This window comes from Rattus rattus, chromosome 11 (genome assembly GCF_011064425.1).
Source record: "Rattus rattus isolate New Zealand chromosome 11, Rrattus_CSIRO_v1, whole genome shotgun sequence".
NCBI classification, from domain to species: Eukaryota; Metazoa; Chordata; class Mammalia; order Rodentia; family Muridae; genus Rattus; species Rattus rattus.
In genome coordinates, this window is record NC_046164.1 from 97,740,331 (window position 1) to 97,761,241 (window position 20,911).

The window sequence follows — 20,911 nt, forward strand, 5'->3', positions numbered from 1 at the left end:
AATTTAGGGGACCCTCAGAGCCCAGTTTTTAATAATACAGAGTCTGCCATTAGTGTCCTCATCTACAAATTAAGCATACAATGATCATCTCCAAACTTGTAACTACTCACTGAAAAGGTACTTACACTCCCTGAAAATTCAAGTCATCCAGAAAACAGTATTAAGCCTTAGTGATCCAGGTTTTGTCCAGCTCAAATCTTAAAACTCTCAACACTGAATCCTAGAACTGGCCATCTGAATCACACACAAATAGGCTACCAAACTTTTTGTTTCTGTAGCATGCTCTGAATGAGGTTGCTGAAGACTTCCAAGAGGCATTCAGAATATGCCCTGGAGCTACCCCATTTCCTCCCTGTTGGATACAGAACTGTCTGTCACTTATAAACCCTACTGTTGGGAACTGGTTCTAACGCTTTGTCTTATTTCTGACTCCCAAAAGCAGTACTTCCAGACCTGAGGATCCCTGGCCTGAGCTGGCTTCAACTGGTAATAAAGCATTGCTGTACAGCCAATGCAAGGCAGAGAGACGGGGTAAGACTTTTAGATTGTACAGGAAAGGGACCGAGGGAGAGAGGGAATGGGAGAATCACCACGCAAGCAAGGAGAACAGATTTACAGGCCTGCTGCCCTGTAAGAATCTGGAAAAATGGCCTTCCCCAATTGTGTTTGGGGTAGCAGAGATGAAATATAGCTTTTGAAAGATGTTAACTCAAGAATACCAGCCTTGGGGGAACTTTAGAAGTGCCTAGTCATTGAATTAGTCAAGGCATATCAAAATTAGCTGGCATGTGTGTCTTTCACGTGTGTCTTTTCATTTCCAGAGAGCTCTTGGCTCGTGACCAGCTGGGAGCTAAGTGGTTTAACTAAGTCACTGCTACAGGTGGCACCCAATATAGGACTCAAACCCATGACCCTGAGATTAAGAGTGTCATGCTTTACCAACTGAGATAGCTGGGCCACTTTGAGCAGAAGCCCTACTCCTAGTACAAACTTTCCTTAAGGACATTTACAACATACGACTTGATATGCAGAGAACCCAAAAATTGCTGTATTGGAAAAAAAATCACCAGATAGTATGTAAAACTCACTCCTACTGATTGATGGCTATATGGTCAGTGGGTACTGGGTTCCTAGGTTGGTCAGGGGAACAGTAAAACAGTCTAGTATCTGGAAGGCTGTGCTGAAGCCTCTATTCACTCTAGCATAGTAATAAGGCAGTGAGGCAGCGACCACACTTGGTAAGCTTTTACTGTTGTACTCCAAGCCAAGCACCTGCCAAGACACCTTGGCTGCCTTCTGCAGTCAGCAGTTCCTTGAGGTCCAGTCTTTCCCTAAAGCCTATCCATCCAAAAGCGGGCCTTTCTTCAGGGATAAGGACTAATCAGAAACAAAGGACCAGAAAGGCTGGGGCTGAGGGGAGGAAGAAAAGGCAGTTAAGGACATTAAGGGCATACTATGGTGGGCATAGCAAAAGGAGCTATGCCAATAACACCATGACAGGCTGAGACTACATGCACTATTAATCTCATAATCATCATTATAGATGGTAACTTTACCACTACAGTGGCAAGTTTAGTTTTTGTTATTATTTGCTTAAAGTTTGGCTGTTTTGAAAGAGCAGACCAGACTGTGTCAAGAGAACATTAAGGCAGGGATAGTTCACAGACTGAACCGAGAAGAATAATTCCTAACTCAAATATATTTAGGCCCAATTCATTTAAAATTATAGTTTCTTGTATATGCTGCAAGGAGCTAAAAAATGTCTTTATCCTGATGGATATCCTGGGCTATTAATGAACGGTTTGGGGTTCAAAGTTACTACTACACCCAATTTATGAAGGGAAGATGATCAAAATAGAAACCTGCTTAGGTTAAAATACTTCTCAATAAACTAAAGTGTGAAGTATGTTCCACAGCCACCACCATCCCTTTGGGGTAGCTCCCACATTAAAGAAACCCTGGTGGCTTCTTTCAGGTTCAGAATTAGCAGAAGTCCTGCCCTAGAGTTACAACTCAGTCCCACCCCCAACCGCCAATCATCCATGAAGCAGTGGAGGCCAAGGGTGGGAGCAGAGAAAACTGAGCTCAAATAACCACACCCAAATCTGTCTAAGAGGCTTCCCAGAACTGCAGAGTGCCTCAGAAGCTCTAGTAAAGGGGAAGGAAAGGAATTAAAAAGTAAAAGGAATAAGAGGTTTAATTCTTCCTATCAGTGCCTTTCCTCCAGTTTCAAGTTGAAACAAACAAACAAACAAACAACAACAACAACAACAAAATCACAGACTCTAAGGCTCCCACCACACTGAAAAGGCAGAAGATTCTGTCCAAGGACTGTACATGAACAACATCCTACACAGAGGAAGGGCAGAGACAAAGCCAGGCCAGCTGTTGTGTCATCCTACAATGGAGTATGTGCAGAACAACATGCACTTCTGAAGCAGGAAAGGGGGTGGGGTGGGATTCTACCTCTTGGCCCAGTTGAGGAAGGAACTGTCCCCAGAGACCAGTCCTTTGTTCCACCCTTCCTGGGAAGGCAAATGACATCATGCCTGTACTTCCCCTACCCCCATCCCAGAGAGGCTGGAGGAGATAAGCCAGACGCCTGCAGAGGAACAGAAGGCCATGGGCAGAGACAATGGAAGGCAGTCCAGAGGGTCTCCAAGCTCAAGCTGCTGTAGCTGGCCAAGCTACAGGGGAAGGCAGTGGGAGGGAGGACAGGGAGCAGCAGCACCCCCCAGTTCTATGAACATGAGGTAACTGCAGTGAGAGGAGTAAGGAGGCCTCCACACGCCACACTGGCCTGGTTATTTAGAACAGCGGTTGACTATGGTTCCTGGAGAACATTGAGCAGTGCTTATAAACAGTTTGGACAGTGGTGACTGAAGGGCAGGTGCTACTAGCAGCTGGAGTGCAGAGGCCAGGCACTCTGCACAGGGCAACCCCTACAACAAAGAATCATCCAGGCCAAAGTGCTCATGACAGCAGGTCTGAGAAATCCAGTTAAAGGTCAATGACAGCAGGAACTGCATCAGACCATACAAACTGGAGAGGAACAGTTGGATTTAGGGTGCTGTCTGGGCATCTTTCTCTTTGCGTACATCAAAGCCTATTTGAGTCCGACAGCCTGACAGCAAGAAGAGATGTTCATTCCACAAGGAGCTGGAGCTGGAGCAGAAAAGTAGGTGTAATCCTGCGACTCAGTGTTGGCGGGCATTTGGCGTCCCCTGCCACGTCCACTCTCCCCATTCCCTTGAAGGTCCCGCATGGCTGTCACCACATCCAATCTGTAATACAGACACAGCATAAGAGCTAACCTAAAGGCTGGCTAGTATCAAACAGGATCGTAAAGTACTCACTGAGGTATCCACACTAAACCCTAACCCTGCTGCACCCCCCACAAAAGAAGCACTTTCAACTCAAGTCAATTAAGAAATATATCAGGGATGGTAGGATCATGTGATGTAGGGCTGACCAATCCTTTAGAAGCCATCTAAACGTACTTTCTTTCTTGAGTGAAATAATCTCTTCAACACTTGAGTAGTCACTTAAAAATTCCAAGCTGAGCCTGTTGGCACAAGCACAGGCCCACACAGTGGGGTGGTTCCATGCCATCCTGGACCAACCACTGTAGTCAAAGTCTGACTCAAAATAAAGTGTGGAAAAGAGCTGGGGTAGCTCCGTGGTGAGTGCTTACCTAGTATGTGCAAGGTCCACAGTCCAATAAAAAATATCCTCTAAACTAAAAGGATGAACGAGTAAAATCCCAGACAGGGTTTGTAAAATCACATGGAAACATATGTGCCAGGAGGTTGTACAGAAGACTGTAGAAGACAATGTCTTGTTTCTAGCTTTTACTAATGGCACTTACTTAGCAGGGAATACAGCCTAGGCCCAGGTCTAAGTATCTACAATTCTCACAACCGCGCCATGAGGTAGGAACTGACTCAGGGAGGCTGGCTCCAGAGCCAGGCCTCTCAGTGACTGAGCAACAGAATCTCATGTGCAAACTGGGGGAGGAGGGAAGAGAACACATTCCCACTACCGTCACTTTCCTGTCCCAGCCCAAGTCGTCTGCGTATGCTTCATCTCTGACACTGAAGACTAGATCTGCCTCTGTAGCCCAAGTCCTAGGGGAGCAGGTTTCTTACTCCTCCTTATCAAGGCCTCCCAGGTTCAAACACTCCTCGGCCATCTCCCACGGTGTCTTTTCAACAGCCAGCACATCCAGAGACAGTGATGGTGGGAAATTAAAAGTAAAGGAAACGCAAGAAGAACAAGCATGGTTAGAGTGGGGGACGGAGCTGGAAGATGGGACAAAACCAAGCCCATAAACCTCTCATAAGCACACACGCTGCAGCACAACTGTCCCTGTAGCTGAGTGAAGATCCAGCCAGGTAGGCTGTTAACTTTACAAACTCACAGGATGAACTGGCTAACTGCTGGTCAGTCACAAGTACCAAGCAGACAGGGAAACTCCCGTCAAGAGATGGTTACACAAACATTAGCTCTGACCACTGAAGGAATGGACACACGCTTGTGACTGGACTCAAGAGGACTCTCATTGTACTGCAGCAGCAACACCACCCCATAATGCGCTATGCTGTAAGCCATTTTGTCAACGTTCCCTAGAGCCTTACTGCAACTCCCAAGGAGAGAGAACCCAAAAGACTTCTGTAACGGAGCCCAGAGGCTCAGTGTCAGCAGCCTGAGTGGTGGGCCTGGTGCCAGGAGGGGAGGGTGGTTCGCACACTATTTATAGCCTTTTCTCATTCTTCAGACATATAGGAGGGGATACTAAACCCAGCCCATCCTCTAATCCTTCTTGATTTTGTTTTATATTATCTGGTAACTTGAAATTTCATTTCATAGCAAATGTTTAAAAGGGTGATTTGATACTTAGAATAGAACGATTTTTACCTGATGGCTAAACCAAAGAGCAGCGAGGAACATTCCCTCCATTACCACACTCTACTAAAAGTACCTAGTGTAATACGCCAGTACCTACCCAGTCTACAACAGCATTTTCATAACTGGCCATATAGGATACAACACAGCTTTAATGAACACAAGGGTCTTGTTACAGCATCTCTCTGCAATACTTCTCTGCATAGGATACTGCAAGCATCCTGTATGGTGAATAACCAGACGCCAGTTCTGGTTGAGTCAGGAAAGAAGGTAAAGACATCAATTCATTCTGGGAAGAAAGTAAGGAGAGAAATAGCAACAGTTTGTATGTGGATTAAGGAACCTTCCTTTTACTTTTAAAAAGTATCAAGAATTTTTTTTCTTTCTGAGGTTGGGTTTTTTTGTTTTTTTTGTGACTGGAGGGCTGAGGAGGGAGAGAATCTCACCATTTAGCTTAGGCTGGCACTAAACTGGTAGCAATTCTGTGATCTCAGTCTTCAGATCACTGGGATTTCAGGCAGGTTCTACTACTATTTCCAGCTAAGACTACATCCTTATTCTTACCAAACTCTTTTTCAAGTGTGCTAACATAGTGGCTTGCCACTAGAGACAGTAATGGTACAATTTTTAACCAAGTTAAATGTAGACTTGGGTTCAAAGTAGTAAAAGGAGTTATCAGAATGGAAGGGGGTGACAAAGTAATCATCATGAGGACATGACCCACGTCTAGCTACGTAAAGCCACCAAATCTGAAATTCGGAGTAAGCCAAGTTCTGTGTCTCATCTAAATTCCCATATACTTAATTAGTAAACTATAAGTTTATCTAGGAAAACAAAAAGTTAGAAAGTGACCAAAAAATGATAAAAAAAGCAAAGAGCAGACTCCAGTGTGCTTTGTATAGAAGAATTCAGAATAGTTTCAAGTCCAGCCACCCAGTTCTTGTTCTGCTTCCGCCTTCCTTCTGGTCCGGCTTTTGCATCACCAGTGGGCACTGCCCGCAGTGCTTTTTCAGAGGCTGCCTGCTATCCTAACCATGGATCTGGCTTCCGGGGCCACGGAGCCTTCCCGAAGGCATCATGATGTTGAGACTTCCCTGGTGCTCCACCCTGTGCTCCTGCCCAGCAGCTCTGCTCACCTTCCAAGCTCCTCCCCTCCCTCTGCTGAAACTGCTGTTCTCACTTCAAAGGCATCTTCTTGCTTTCATGTTTTTCTTTAAGATCCAAGCCAAGATGAGCAGTCCTACTGGGTGTCAGTCATCACAATTCCATTACCTGTTTCCTTTCCAGTGTGTGCCCAGTGCCCTCTTCTCTATCCGCCCACAACCTCCTCAGAGAAAAAGCTCCTACTCTTCACCTGCTTAGATACAGCCTTACCTGCCCACCGGGCAGGGCGGCTGCACACAAACACTCAGTGCCCAGGAGGGGCTCCTTCAGGGGGTAGGGTGCTGAGACATGGTTTCCTGTGTAACAGAGCCCTGGCTATCCTGAAGGAACGTTTTACCAGGCTGGCCTCAAATTCTGAGGTCCAGCTGCCTCTGCCTCCTGAGTACTACCATTAAAACCATGCGCCATCCAGCCCAGCCAAAATGGATGTTCTTAATAAATCCTCTGCAGGTAGTTAGTGGTCCTCTTGAAATCAAGGAGGGAAGAAATCTCTAAGCACAGAAACATATTCTAAGTAAGTAAACATTATCACTGGGCAATAATCTTCTCCCAATTGAAGTGTTTTGTAATTGTTCTTTAATGTCTAAAATGTAAATACAAGAAGTCTAAAAAACAAACTTACAAAGTTTGACAATTCTTGTTTTGAACTTGAAAAGCCACAACATTTTATAAACTATGTTATTTTAACACAGGAAAACATTTACATACGAGCTAGAGATATGGCTCCGTGATTAAGAATATTGGCTGGTCTTCCAACAGACCCAGATTCAAGTCTGAGCACCCACATGGAAACTTACAACTGTCTGTAATTCTATTTCAGGGCATTCCTGACACCCTCTACCAGCATGACGTGGTGCACAGACATACATGCAGGCAAAACACCCACTTATATAAGATAATAAAATTTTAAAATTAATATAGAGCTAGTCAAATAAAGGCACCGCTACTCAGCCTGATACATGAGTTCAATAACCCTGACTCATACAATAGGTTTCCTCAAGTTCTTATGACCTGTACATATAGACTATGGCATCCACAAAGTCACCTGGAAGTACACACACACACACACACACACACACACACACACACACACACACACACACACACACACACAATTAAAATTTTAATGTACTTAATAAAACTGGGCCTGAAGAGATGACCCTGCAGTTAAGAGCACAAGAAGAACCAGGGTATGGTTTTCAGTACCAACATGGCGGCTCACAGCCATCTATAACTCCAATTCTAGGGGATTTAATACCTTCTTTTGACCCCCTTGAACACCAGGTATGCATGTGATACACGTGCATAAAATACAGGGGAAACACTCATACAAATAAAAATAGAAAATAAAATAAAACAAAAAGAAAACATTAACAAGACCCAGACAAGGCCAACTGTCATAAGACTAAAAATTTTAATGACTTATCCATAAAAGCAAAACCCTTGATTCCCCACTTCTCCCTTTTTAAGGAGGGAGAGAGATCCCAGTGAAAGACTAGGATGGGACAGAGATCTTGTGTATGCCTTAGCTTGGAAAAGCAAACAAAACCGTTCCTGGAGCTGAATGCACAATGACATAGCAGGAAACCATAAACAAGCAACTGGTCCAACTGATAACAGCCCCAGCTGTTCTGAGGCAACAGGAGGAAGGAAACTCATCTTCTGACTACAGTCCTCCCGGTCTGGAGCCTGCAATTCATGTTTGCTGGTTGGCATATAAATAGAACCTGAGTTAAAAATTCCTAACAGCCCCCCATGATGAACAAAACACATGTAAGCATCTATTCTGAAAGCACAAGCAGGACTAGCAATGTAGCTCAGTGGGTAGTCCACTTGCTTAAGCATTTCTAGGGCCCTACAAGAAACACAGTATCACCGCGAATCCAAAACGGCACATGCAGCAGATCTGCAGACTGTAAAACCAGCTGTGAGCTCTGTTTAGCCCTGCACCTGCACTCTGTTTCAGAGGTACAGCCCTGTGGACAGAGGGCGGAGCCTGTCTTCTGAGCAGCACAGCTTGGATTCTGGCATGGCAGAGCCTTTGCAAGGACAGACACTTTGCAGCTATAAACCCAGAAAGCACACTGAAATCCTCTATGTCGCTGCCAGTTCTACTTCAAAGTGAACCCCTTGAAATCATTATTTACAAGAAGCCAAGACTGTGGAGGAGTTGGGATTACGGTAGAATATTCCTCTGAAAATAAGTGGGCGGAGAGACCTAGGAGACCGTTAACACTAGTGTATAGTGCCCAAGCCAGGGCTAGATAAAAACGTGTGTAATTACAGACACAGGACTCCAAGGGAAATGTTTAGAAGCATTCTCTGAAGATGGTTTCCTTCAAAACTGGTTCACACGCAGAAAACTACATCATGAAGCTGGTGATCCACTGTTCTCTGTCTCCACAGAGCACAGCAGGCTGAAGTGGACTCAAACTGCTGCCAGAGAAGAAAAGAAGGAGGGCATAGGGGCAGCCACGGCTCCTGTGTACCAGCGGAGGCCATGTGAGGCTCTACCTCCATTAACTCGGTCTCAGGGTTAACTTTCACGAGGAAATAGGTTTTTTTTTTTAAATTTTTTTATTTTTTGGTAATTTACTAGAACCCCAAAGAATCTCAAAGCCCTGCTCACACACCACACTGCCCAAGGAAAACAGACAGTACTAATTAGTTTGCCAAAGCAAGAGGAAATCAGGGACACAGCTATCCATCTCCAGTCAGTTTATGATTTTAAAGATCAAATCTGTGGAGGGGAGGGACAAAGAAAAAGTACAGGACTCAGAAGATGACTCAGCCTGTACTGACTTCAGCCTTAAGCACCCATGCGAAGGACTGTGTACGGTGGCACGTCCTTGTAATCCTAGAACCACGTAACAAGTGAGGGTGCATACCAGAAGCTCAAGGTCATCCAGGCTGGGTTATCAGAAAATGTCTTGAAGAAATCACAAACAAACGAACATAGCAAATTTGAAAGTTGGCCTCTGTCTCAATCAACATTACCAATTAGTCACCTAAATCCCACTTGACCAGTGCCCACTGTAGAAACTATCAGGGTTAAAATGACTTTAATAAACAAGACTACCACAACTTTAATGACAAACTCTAAAATATCTACAGACTTCAAATGTGTTTGGGCTAAGGAGGATGAAGATTGTCTATTACACTGGGATTTCACCAATAACTAACTAATGACTGTGAAAAGATTAAGAAACAAAATGTAAAACACTGTAATGATGAGCTGAGTAATTGGCCTGACCTAATTTAAAAGAATATACCAATATATCGAGTCAAAATTTTACTTCTCAGGTTATTTTTCATTTAGGAAGTAATTTATTAAATCATAAGCTCTAACCTAATAGTTCCCAAGTTAGCCAGGCAACTATTCCAATGCCTAAAACATATTCCATGAAGAAAAGCAACCATGACATACACTGATGATCAAGTTAATGAGTGTATTGGTTATTTTTGCTCTTGGTTCCAAGGGGGAGCCTACAGTGGGATGGGAGGAACAGCAGCCGAGAGCCAGGGCGGGAAGCTGAGAGATTCCATCCTGACTACTTCTACAAGTTTCGACCTCCCAAAGGTTCCAACAACAACCCCACCTCCTCTCCCACCCAGGGATCATGTATTCAACCATGTGATCCTATGGGGGACATTTCTCCTACAAAACACAATGAGCAGCCAGAGTTCTGTCCCAGGATGGTAAGGTGGCTCAGCAGGTAAAGTCACTTGCTGCCAAGGCTGATGACCTAAGGTTGATGTCCAGAGCCCACACTGTGGGAGGAGACCTCCACAAGCTTGCCACGGCATGCCCATGCCCACACACAAACATAAATGAATAAAGTATAGTTTAAGAATATTTAGAGTTCTTTCCCGAAAAACTAAGGAGCCATCTTGAATTCCTTAAGGATCCACCGAGCTAGAAGTTCACATCTTCAACTACTATTTAGTTACTTTCAGAGAATGAAGTGAGGGTGAAAGTTATCATGATAGCATCAAGCAGGAAATCCTGCCCCCCAATTTCCTTTGTGGCTTTCCCCAGCCTTACCGCTACAGTAAAGGGGGCACAAAAGTTCTTCCCAAGTTAAACAGTACAGTCTGACCAGCAGACCTGCAAGTGTGTCCAACGTGCCGGCCTTGTTTTAAAGGGGTAGGGGCTGGACAGGAAAATGGCCTGACCCCACCTCCTCTTATGTCTATGGAATGGCAACACAGTTAATAGTTTCTATAAGTGGGTTTTATATTTTAATTCAAATTAAATTTTCATTATTAAGAAAATAATCAAAGCTTTCATGTTACTTCCACAGAAGACAATGTGGAAAGCACAAGCAAGCCCATGCTGTTCATTTACCTAAATTTATTTTTTTTAATAATAAAAACAAAGCTTTGAATGGAAATAGATACAAAGACAGAAATTAGTTTTTCTCTTTTCTTTGTTCTGGAAACATGCCCGTCATTAAACACATCTGAAAATCTGTTCACACCACATGCAGGCCCGCCCAGTGCATTCCTCTCGTCTCACCTAAGGCTTTATCGAAGTGTAAGGTATTTTCTACAGGAGTAGGGTGTGCGGCATGGAGTGTGCGGACCTGGCTGTTGGTACCAGCATGGAGGTGGGTGGTACAGGGTAAACCTGCCTCCTCACGGACAGAGACAGTGCTATTGCTGGTTACCTCTGCTCTACCACTCTGTCCTTCACGGACGTTTCATTGCTTAATGAACACCTAGGCCTTTCTCAAGAGCCACTATAAAGACAGCAATCTGTGATTACTGTGGGAAGGCCTGGAGGCTCATAAGACAGTGGAGTCTCCTGTCAGGAGCAGGTGGAATTAAACCACAACTGCTGCTTACGCTTGAAGGATGAACCCTATCACTTTAGCAAACACATGGAACAAGTGCCACGTTTGTATGTGTCTGGGAGGATAAATATGCACTTCCTCACCCATAGAAATCTATTCTGTAAAAACAGAGATCTCAAGGGAACAGAAGCAAAGATGGAGATGTTTGCATCTGTGGCTTTCTGAACGGATTGCTAACCCTAACCCTGAGCACACACCAATTTTGAAAATTTAAAGGTCATTTTCATTTGAGTGGGAAATACCTTATCATTGTCACTTGACAACAGCAAAGGACCCATGGATGCACAGGCTGCAGGAAAATTCCAGAAAATTGACTATGATCTTGAAAGGACATGTCAACTGCTGTCTTGGAGGAGTAGTCTAAAACAAATAAATACCACCCTGAATTCTTACATTTTCCTTCTGAGAAATACCAAGTCAATGTGACCCTGTCACATCATTTTTAAGCACAAATAACAAGGCAAATATTAGTGCTTCCTTTTAACAATAGACACTGGGGACATTAATTTTATAGTCAGTCACTTTCTCTGAAGAACAGCCAGCAAACAATTCAAAAGGTGGGGAACTTACTGCTTGGCCAAGTATCCATTCACCTGTACTTAAGACGGGACATTCCCATTTTCACTCTGATTTACAGGGGTTTAATTTAATATTTCATATACAGGAAAACAAGTCCCATTAATGTTTTTAGTAGTTGCTCTATGCAGTGGGAGCTAAGGACTGTCAGGATTTCGGAGCTGATGAGAAATGCCAGTCTCATGATCACTCTGCACTGGGATGTGTGGCAAAATGAAGGTCAAGCAAAGCACTACAGCATCAGCTGTCCTGCGGTCAGGAGGCAACACCGAGACACCTTTAGCCATGTCAGCCCCAAAGAGGCTGATGATAAAAACATGGGAGGTGCTCTGGACCCGATTCAAAGGAATGGAGGAGTTAAACCACTTCCTACATACACTCTATAGTTAGGGTTTATTGAGTGACCACTGGGGACCGGCATCTTTGAAAACACTGCTAAAATGGAATTAATCCTCAGAAACACTATGTGAAGAACTGTAAGGGTTACAGCAGTTCAGTGACTTGTGCAGTCTCAAGGAAAGCACAATCCTAGAAGTCTGATCCTGAAGCCCCTATTTTCCGTATTCTGCACCAGCAATGTTCATGGGCTGCAACTAGAATGAATAGGGTTACACCTTGAATGCCAAACAAGGTTGCCCTTCTCCTGATAGGAACAAGCTGAATTCAGTTTCTTTATTTTTACTTTTTGTTTGTTTTTGAAATAGGGTTACCATTACACCAGTTTTATGTGATGCTGGAAATGGAATTCAGGACTTCATGTATGCTTAAGATACCCTGCAACTTAATGTCATGAGAATTCCAAAACTGAAAGTTTTTGGACACCCTTATGCAAAACACCCTCTATATTTCCAGTTGTTCATTAAACAAGAGAGGTGTCCCTCTCGCCGTTTGACACCTGTGAGGCACATATATATCAACCTTGCACTACTGCAAGGCCTTTGCTCAGTCATTACTAATCCAAATCCAAGACTGACATCTTGCACATTGCAAAACAGTCCACTCTCGCTCCCATCTAAAATAGTCTAACAGGTGTCTTATTGTTGTGGTTTGCCCTGGAGTTATCTGTATTTTGAAGCTAATTCCACTGCCCCAAGGACAGCAGCCTAGTCTCGTACACAGGAATAGGTGGCTTCACCAGAACCTTCTCCCCATTGAATTTGTAAGATACAGGTGTAGGACAGGTACAGGACAGAAGGAGGCCTGTCATTGGAGGAGAAGGAAGGATGGGTGGGAGAGAAGTGTGAAGGAAGAGGAGGAGATTGGAACGGAAAGGAGGAGAGGAGAGGGAAAGAGAAGCTGTGGCAGGACAATGGAGGCTGACGTTAAGATTCCGCTCTGTGTATTTACAGGTTGTTATTAATGTTCTTAGGGGATGGATGGTATCAGGCTTTGTATGTTTATGTGGGCAATTATATCCTACCAATTGGGTCAAAGATTATTGTATTGTGTGTTCTTTTATGTGAGGGTTTGAGTGTAGGAAAGTGTGTGGTGGCTGGAGACACTGGGCCGCCGAGGAGTTGGGATGTGTTTCCGCCAAGATATCTAACAGATATCTTGAGGCACCATGGTGCTGGACCTAGTGAGATAAAAGACAACAATACTTTTTTTTTATTTTTTATATTTTTACAACAACATCTTATGTCTGTGATCTCAGCACTCTAGAGACTAAAGGGAAAAGGGGATGGATACTAGCGCCCAGTCCTAAGCTACAGCAAGATTTGTACTATAACAACAACAACAAAAACAAAGAACAAAAAACAAAACCAAAAAACATGACCAAGAATAAGAAATATGTAATTGCACAAACATATGCTGGGCCCCAGAGACAATGACTTACGAAAGCTAGTTTTGCAACTCTCTGCCATCATGTACTTGACACAAACATGAAATATTTCACCACTGTACCTGCTTGAAGGCATTAGCAGTGTAGAATTAAGGCTCTGAATAAGATTACATAGGGTTTTCCCTTTAACATGTTTCCAGAACTACCCTGTTCTTGGGCCTGATCACTTAAGGGACCCCCAACCCCACCCCAACATGAAACCACAAAGCAGCATGTCTGCATTCAGGGAAGACATGGGAACATTCTTCAATGGGATTTGGAGCAAGCAGGGCTTAATTAATAAAAACATAATTTGGGGCAATTAGCAGCAGCAACAAAATGTTTAGTTGAGGGTCTTTTTATCTCAAGGCCATTCATATGGATAGAGGCTCAGGATTAATGAAGTTTAACGAGAGCAGCAGCAGCTGGTAATTAGTCTGTGAAGAGGAAGCAGTAATACAAGGGGAAAAGGACTTTACTCAGGCCTAGGACAGTTGTTCTTTAACTATGGGCTGTACCCTGAGCTACAAAGTGGTTGTAGGCCAAATGAAAGGCTAGAAACCAGACAGTCACACATGAAAATCAAGTGAACAACCACAACTCCCCAGGTGAAGGAAACCAAAGCATGAAAGTTGGTTGCAAGGTTGCCTGGCCAGTCTAGAAGGAGCCATTCAGCACCAAGGATGCCCCATCCCTGGGGCCAAGACACCCTCAAAAGCAACCAAGAACAGCCATGTCTGGACAAGCAGAACAGCCAACAGTGTCTGTCAACCCACCTTTCTATGAAACATCTCTCTCTGCACAGAACTAACAATATTGAAGGGCTACGGATGGAGAGCAGCAGATACAGCTAGTAAAATTCTTTTCAGATGAAAAACAGCAGCAAATAAACCAGGAATGGAGGTCTATGTCTGCAATCCCAGCTAGGGAGGTAGAGGATACCAAGTTCAAGGCCTGCCTGGGCTTCAAAGTTAGCATGCCTTAGCAGCTACAACTCTTGCTTCATGTTCAATCATCAATAACACACACGCACGCACACATGGGAGAAAGGAAGGGAAACATGAGGGGAAAAATGAGAATACTAGGATTATAAAGTCATCATACACTTATGCATACACTCCGCCACATACACATATGCAGCAATGCAACAGTGTGATCTCGGTTCATAAGGCCTGGGCTTTACATGGTTTTCCCGTTGATCCAACGGTATAAAGAGCTAGCTAGGGCCTACAAATGAAGTGACTGACAAAGTAAGTAGGCTCTTGTTAATCTGCTTCAAGTTTCAAATACTGTTTAGTTCTATGTTTATGTTTAGTTGTATGTTATGTTTAAATACATATAGCTAGTTCTACCTTTAGTCCCTACCACTTGACAAGCCAACAAAGAAGAAATCTTATAAAACAAAGGCACCCCAAGTAATCTTCAAGAGATTTTCTCCAAAGAACATCTTCCCAGCTATCACTGTTCTGACAATCCAGGGTACTAGGTAACCCTTGCGGATATTTCAATTTTCCTGGTGTTGGCTTCCTTCCCCAGAGGGCTCAAGGCTAACAGAACCAGCCCAGAAACCTTTCACCTTTGGCTATAATGTAAATGAAACCACAGTTACTTATTTACACAACAAAGGTATTCAGGTTGGTCCTAGCAACAGAAAGAGCAGCTCTCAGGTGCTATTAAAGGAGAATGAGATTTAGTTTTAGAACCCTTTCCAAGGACAATATAGTTAACAGCTCTGGACTATTTATTTGCACTGTCTTGTGCACGGACTTGGTGGGAAAGCCCGGAAAACAATAGTCATTTCGGTCTAGATGCACTAGCTAAAACCAGCCCCTAAATTCTCACATTCTCTGACTCACCTTCTTTCGGTGAACCCAAGGTCAGGAGTTTCTAAGCCACACAGAAGTACTGTGGAGAGGTTTGTCCAACGCTGCTCTCTGACTGCAGCCTGGAGCCAAGTGTACCTGTTCTTTTTTTTTTTTTCTTTTTTCTTTTTTTTCGGAGCTGGGGACCAAACCCAGGGCCTTGCGTTTGCTACGCACGCGCTCTACCACTGAGCTAAATCCCCAACCCCCCCAAGTGTACCTTTTAAGGGGCTAATCATGCTAATCCTCCTACAGAGGGAAGCCTTGCTCCTTGAGTACTAGGGCCCATGTCAGAAAGTTTGAGTTTACTCGTGTAATGGCTGACTAGGTGTCACAGCCACAGGCTCGACCTGGAAGAAAAATGCCAAGATGTAGCCCAATACTGCATTTCTTCCCTTCCACACCTACAGAGGCCACAAGACAAATGTAAATTGTTTCAACTGTCTTTGTAACTGTCTTTGACCACGTACTTGTTTTGTTATAGGTCCTTCTAAATTTCAAATGCACTGCAGCTTAAAGTAAAGGGATATAAATCCACAATCAACTTTATGTTTATGAGAGAAAAGAAGACCAAAGAATACACACGTTCACACAAGTAAGTTACTCTTTAGATAGACCTTGGGGGAAAGACCCATTAGCAGGGACATGACATCTTTCAGAACTTCCCAAGAAAGTCACATTTTTCTCTAGACAAAGAAGCCAAAGAAAAGAGCCCATCAATCCTATGATGAATCTTGTGATTCTGGACTGAGTACAATTATCACAAATACACAGAAAAAGTCACCACCAAAAGGCACTGGCTCAGATCAAATTAAACCATAAATATAATAAAGCCCTTACTTCCCTGGTGCCAGAATTAAAGCATTAACAGCTAGTGCAGAAACAAGCATGGATAAACCTCTCTAAAAACTATTTTTTCCATGATAAGGAGAAATCCAAAAAGCGGCCTGAAAAATGACAGCGGAAGCTGAGAGTCTTTGCTTACACCAAACCCCAAATATGAAGTACCTTCTTTATTTCAATGTGGACATCAGATACCAAAGGGCCAGTTGGGCCTAAACTTAACAATGAATAGCAGAGAAGCTGAAAAATTTTAAAAATCAAGAAAATTCAGCAGCTGGGAGGGCACACCTTTGAGCCTAGCGCTCCACTCCCGGGAGGCAGAGGCAGGCAGATGGATCTCTGGGCGTGCCTGCCTGGTCTGTGGAGTTCTGCACAGCCAGGCTACACAGTGAAACCCTGTCTGGAAAAATGAAACCAACCAAACAAGAATCATCAGGCTGAGGACCTGAACGTTGAAAGTTACCGTTGTCCCGTGCCAGAGACACTTGGGCAAAACTCCGTATTTCTGCATAATACTGTCAGCTTTTGGAAATTGCTCCAGTGCCAATTCCTGAGAAGGGAAGACCACACTTTAAACTCCAAAACCTTTACATAAACATCACCAACCATCACTCTAGTAGGACCTTTTGCTTTTAATAAAGGCAAAACAGATCAGAAAATTCTATACTATTTACTGAGCCTCTATTACTTCAGAATCACCAAAATAAAACAAGTCTTCGGAGATAAGACACGTCTTGCGCACCACACGGACTCGCCATACTCCCCTCCTTGCCACCACCAGTTATGAACCAGTCTGGACAAAACCAAGAGTCTTAACCCCCACAATTCACCCTTCCCAAAGCAAGGTGTCTCCAGTCCTCTTGCAAAATGCTAGTCTGAGATCTGGAAAACCATAGAATAGACTAAGGATTATCACTCAAAACACTAGAAAGCCAGCATAGCAAAATGATTTTTGGGGTTTTTGTTTGTTTGTTTGTTTTTTTGAAACAACAGCAATAACAAACGGTTTCAAAGCAAACTGCCGGGGTAGTGATTCTGAGCACACGTTACAAGCTGAGCATTTCTGGTCAATATGCTCTTCGTGCCTCACTCTGCCTATCCTCATGATGGATTCAATGGGATTCAGTAAGGAATACAGGAAGCAAGGCTGCAAACACACAGAACTGTACTGCACACGGTGAATGTCCACAAACCTTGTGTGGCTGCTCTTGAGAATGCTACACCTTTCTGAGCAGCAGACTTTAGGCAAGGACCTCTCATTGTGCTCCTGCTGACTCCCATTCCTTTATGGCCCATCATTTACTCTACAGGACTTGATTCCTTGATCTCAGAGAACAGGACACCTAAATTGTTTAAATTTGGGTTTTGTTCTTTGTTCTGTGGGGGTGAGGGTGCTTTTTCTTTTTTCAGTTATTTGGAAAACTGAAACACCAGCTACTTGTCTAATGTTACTTTGCCAACCCTGGCTTCTAAGCAACAGATTCTGTGGACCTGTGCCAACATTAACTTACTGTTGACTAACAAATGGAGGCAAAAATCCCAAATAATAACCATAAATAATTGAAATGAGGGGAAATACCGTATCCTAGGTGCATCCCCCACCAGGCTCCAGTTTTGTGACTCCCCTCCTCTGTTCATAACCATCTCCATGTGCCTGCCCATCATCACATAAGCTTCATCATGGTTTTGACGATTCTCCCAGAATTATTTTTTTACATCCTATGATCCAGAAGGCAATATACCTTGCACAACTTGAAACATTTGCCATTTCTACCTAGTCTCTTTCAAACGTAAATTCAGAGAGTAGCTGGCCTTTATATGCCCGTGTTTCCAATGTCGCCCTTGCTTGTTCATCATGACATCTACTTCCTTCTTGTACATCCTGCTGTCCCAGCAGCCGGCCTGCAGCAGTGCAACAACTGGAGCACATTATAAGCAATGGCTTTGAAGCTTTGTCAGTTAGGTTTCAAACAGTGTTTTAGAAATCACGGCTAATTCATCAAAACAGCAGAAATCCTGAAGAGTCTCCTTCTTGGGCCTGCACTCACTCCAAAAGCAGCATTCTAGCTTGAGCCAAGCCAAGACAGGATTAGAAAATGGAAGATTTGGGTGACACAACAATTAAAGCAGAGGCCTTCTCCCTAACTCTGCTGTCATAACTAAACAGCAGTAAATGAGGTACTATCCCCCAGCAAACACCCACATGTCTGTCTTATACTACATGCTAACTATCTTAGGAAAAAAGCAAGAAAACCAAGGTTCTCTGTTGGAACAAAGCCTCATTAATGTATATAAACAAATTTTCCCTCTCCTTTGGTTCAAAGGATTGTAGACTGATTCAAATGAGCTCTTAACAATGGACACACCCTGAAGTAGAGTAATCTGGTGGCTGCTGCAGTATTTCGCCAGACAGTTCAAACCCACAGCCCTCCCCATCCTGCCCAGTGAATCTACAGGACTCAGAGTGTTCAGAAGGATCTTGACTCGCCAACTCTCAGAATGATCTAAAATAAGGCTGGCTCAAACTCCATCCTCCACACACCTTTCTTGGATCCATGAGGACTATTTTATGTGAGTGGATGTTAGTGATGCCCTTGCAGGTATATGCATCACCACTCGATCGTACGCTGTTTTCTTACAATGTCAACGGTAACCAAATTAAATGGCTGCATAGCTTTTATGGAAGAATTCAGTCATCAGCAACAACAGCTTTATGTTTTGATATCTGAAAAAACTACGTTTTTCCAGCTGTATATTATTCAGCCTGTTGATAGGTTAAATGTGCCCTTTAAAAGTCCCCACGAATCTAATACCTACAAAGAATGAGCAATGGCTTAAAGCAAAAACTTAAATAAATCCTATCCACACAGGCTAACAGCTGTGTGTACTATGACTTGCTTTGTGTTGCCACCTATTAGAAAATAGGATTTTAGGGCCTGGGAAGATAGCTCAGCCAATACATTACTTGCTCTGAAGCATAGACCTGAGTTCTGTCCCTAGAATCCATGCCAAAACAACAACAAAATACATAAGCAAACAACACAGGCAGTGTGTGCGTACGGCACTCGCCACTGGGAAGGTGGTACCTGGGAACAGGTAGTTCTTCAGTAGTTTCTGACCAGCCAGTCCAGCCTAATTAATATGCACCAGGCCAGTAAGACTCATCTCAAAAAACAAACTGGGCTAAACATGGTGGTGCATGGTTTAACCCCCAGCATTTTCAAGGCAGAGGAAGATGGTGGTTCTCTGTGAGCCAGTCTGGTCTACATAATAGTTTCATGATAGCCAGGTATACATAGAAAGATCCTGTCTCAAAAAACAAACAAATTAAAAACAAAACAAAAAACCCTGACATGAGATAGTCATGCCTATTACCCTAAAATTTGAGACACTGAGGCAGGAGGATGAAGATCATATCTCAGGATTAAAAAAAAAAAAAAAAAAAAAGCCAACAACAGAATTTAAAAAACACCACTTGACAGACTCTTAGGAAATGACTTCTGGCCTCTACATACATACATATGTGTATATACCTGTGTGTGCCTGCACATAATTAACACATATATGCATACACACAGAGACACAAAGAAAAGGGAAAATAGGCAATTTCAAGAATGTTGAAAAGAGCTTTGTCCTGATACAGTTTTGGCTACTAGTAGCTACCTGCTTGCTTTATCACTTGCCAGCTCTCTTTTCCCTAGACATATTTTACCTCACAAGCCTCAGGTTTCTCAACCCACAGGACAGATATGGTAACACCCACCTCTCAGGGTGTCTGAAAGGGTAAATAATGTGTTTGTGTGTAAAGGCACCTGCTTCTACATCCAGCTCATGCTGGAAAACCCCTTGCACTTTTTTTCTTAGACTCACGTTCGATACAGAAGCAGAAGTTTGTGGTTTGACTTTGAAGCCACAGGTTATCAGCATACTCGAGTAGCAAGGGCGTGGCTTCTAATCTCTAACCAGATGGCACCAGTCATACTTTTCATAGTAGCACTGGTTTACCCGGGTCAACATGAGCATGACCCATCCTAATACACAGGGTGGGTAACTCAAGCAGCAGCTTTCCAGTAACTGGTGGCTTTCTGACCTGGGCTGGACCCCTCCAGAAGAAGGAAGGAAACACTGTTCTAGGACAGAGCTATGTAGTCAGAACCTGTCAGAGAGGGGGTGGAGGAGAGATAGAGATGGGGAAAGGGAAGCGAGGGAGAATAAACTGCAGCGACAACTTCCTAATGCCGGCCACACCCAACCACACCTAGGTTCTCTGGGATGAAATGCGTGTAGAACAATGGTTTAAAGCTACTGTGGCTTTGTGCACAACCAGGTACAGACGCCAGCTCTACCACTAGCAGTTTTACAGGACAGTGGGGCAAGTTAATTCATTCCTCATATGTAAACATAGATCATTTCTGTTCTTATCTTGAAAATTCTTCAGAATGCATACAGGTGGGATGGCACTGGGGAACTGAGGCAGGGGGACCACGAGTTCCAGTTCTGTAGTCACACCTGTCTCAAGAGACCAAAACAAAGAGCAGAACTGAGTAAGTAAACAGTGAGTTCAGTAAATGCTGCCACTGTCAATAGGACGAGACCTTCTCCGCCAGCAGGAACCTGAGCAACTGAGTTGGCATTTGTCTTCCCTCAAATTTCTTGCCTTTCTTTTTTTCTTAAAACAAATGTGTATTTTTCACAGAGGCTTGACACACAGGAAGGGAGCTGATTCTCATTGCAACCTAGGAGAAGTATCCTCTTACTCTGCAAGTGTGTAGTCTACCTTCCCTCTTCCAGAGTATCTACTCAATCCTCAACAAAACTTCCTTGTCTCTTGACTTGTTGGTGAGCTCACTGAAGATGGAGAAATTATATCCCTGTGAGTGCAG

At 43.6% G+C, this 20,911-nt stretch overlaps 1 protein-coding gene across 3 annotated transcripts in view; it reads right to left on the reverse strand.

The window, feature by feature from the left end:
- The window catches only part of Sptbn1 (spectrin beta, non-erythrocytic 1), a 172,283-nt gene that overhangs the window by 65,471 nt on the left and 85,901 nt on the right, over positions 1-20,911 (reverse strand). The window lies entirely within an intron of this gene.